Genomic DNA, 2,357 nt, shown 5'->3' with positions numbered 1-2,357 from the left:
ATTCTGCATCCTCATTCGCTCAGACATGTAAATTAATTATTCGATAACTATTGTTACTTTTGTACCGCGGCACATGATATTTCTCCTTAATTTAACCCAATCTACCGCTATTTTCAAGTTGGCTACTTTTGCATCAGACACCCTGTATATATACATTTTTTCTTGCCTCTAAATTCCAAGATTAAAATATATTTTATGTGTCATTACGAATAAGTTCACATATAAAGTTTAATACATTAAGGGCCAGTTTCACAAACGTCTGTTAGCTGTTAACCGAAGGTTAATTGATTCTCTGTCTCTTCTTAGATAACAAAATAGAAAAAGATAGGACGTTGACTGAACTCTGGTTAACAGTTAACCGACGTTTGTGAAACTGGTCCTAAGTGATATTTATCATTTTAAAACTTTTTTTAAAAATGCGTTCCAAAATGGTTTCACTTCATTTGTTAAAGCTATTATCAACTTGTATATAATCTGAAATAATACTTATATTAAGTAAGCCATGTACGACTTCCGTTTCCGGCGGCGTGCGAGAGACTATGTGCGAGAGTGAGCGAGAGAGTGAAAGTATATAGTGTATAGAGTAGGAAAGAGAGCGGTGGAGGAAGAGCGAGGTACGGGCGGACGTAAAGGAGATTGGGGAGAAGGCGGGAGAGAGAAGGGGAGGGGCGAGGGTCAGTAGGAAAGCAGAGGTGAGAAGGGCGGGTAGCGGAGGATAGGTTAGCTAGGGAGCCGTGACAGGCATAGACTAACAAGAGTGGTAGAGAGGGAAGTGGTAGAGACAAGAAGAGCGGGCCGCAGGCATAGAATAGAGAAGGTAGATAGAGGGGGAGCGTACAGAGGAAAGAAGGAAAGAGGCAAATAATAGAAGGAAGAGGTTTATAGAAAAGAAGTAGGTGAAAATGGAGGAGGATAAGAAGGTGGAGGAGGGTAAGAAAATGGAGGAGGATAAAAAGGTAGAGGAGGGCAAGAAAATAGAGGAGGATATGAAGGTAGAGGAGGGGACGAAGGATAAAGAAAAGGGAAAGGTAGGAAGACCGACGCATGCGGAATTACTAAAAAGAGAGAGGGCGAACAGCGTACCGTTAGTAGAATTACTTAAAAAAAGGGGGGGAAAAGAAGTAGACAGGAGGAGGAGGAGGAGCAGGATAATATTTTTAGGAGTAGGAAAACGGGTAGATCGCCACCAAGAAATGAGGTGGAGGGAGATAAGAGAGAGGGGGAGACAAGAGAGGGATGGGAAGAGATAAGAGAAGAGATCAGGAAATGGAAAGAGGAGAAAAACGAGATGAAAAATGGATGGAGGAAAGGATGAACGGGTGGAAGAAGGAGAAGGAGGGTCTAGAGAAAAGGATTAGGAATATGTAAGAGGAACTAAAAGAGTATAGGAAGAAGGAGAAAGAGAAGGAAAAGTAAGAGAAGGAGAAGAGGAAGATTGAGAGTGAGGAAAGTAGGATGTGGGAGAGAAGATAGGAAGAGAAGAAGAGATGAAAGGTAGAAGATGGGAGGAGATAGGACAGAGAGTGAAGAAAATGGAAATGGAAGGAGAGATAAAGAAAGGGGAGGAGAAGAAAAAGAACATAATAATAAGAGGCGTGAAGGCAAAGAAGGAAGGATGGGAGGGATTGAAAGAGGAAGTGGAAGAGATAATAAAAGAAACGGGAGCGAGCGCGAAAATAGAAGAGATAAGGAGAGTAGGAAGAAGAAATGAGGAGGGTAAGGAAATGGTAATGGTAAGATTCGAGAGCGTGAGGGAGAAGATGTAATGAAAGGGAAAAGAAATTTGAGGGAGAGAAGTGAATGGATTAAAGATGACCTGACCGAAAAAGAAAGGAGAGTAGAATGGTTGATCAGGAGAGAAGCGGAGAGGAAGAGGAGAGAGGGGATGAGAGTCAGGGTGGGATATACAAGGTGTCTGATGCAAAAGTAGCCACTTTGCAAATAGCGGTAAATTGGGTTAAACTAAGGAGAAATATCATGTACCGAGGTACAAAGTAACAATAGTTATCGACAAAGAAATTTATACGTTTGAGCGAATGAGGATGCAGGAGACGGTAGGCCGGACTCGGGAGGCATTTAAGAAAATCGATCGATGAGCGGGAGGTGGAGCAACGCGCGAGATACACCGTGGTGGGAAAAAACCTAGGTGCGGCAGGGAGCGCGGCGCGGGCGGCGAGCGCGGCGGCAAGCGCGAGAGACGGGCGAGGGGGGCAGCGAGCGCGAGCGACGGTCGAGGGGAGCAGCGAGCGGGAGCGACGGGCGACCCGAGACAAACATATGACGCCTAAAAATGACTTATGTCCCCTTGCTGTTTTGGTGGTTTGGTCGCCCGTCGCTCGCGCTCGCTGCCCCCCTCG

This window comes from Vollenhovia emeryi, unplaced genomic scaffold (assembly GCF_000949405.1).
Source record: "Vollenhovia emeryi isolate VEMERY1.0 unplaced genomic scaffold, V.emery_V1.0 DF939749.1, whole genome shotgun sequence".
NCBI lineage: Eukaryota > Metazoa > Arthropoda > Insecta > Hymenoptera > Formicidae > Vollenhovia > Vollenhovia emeryi.
Note: the sequence above shows the minus strand (reverse complement) of the source record.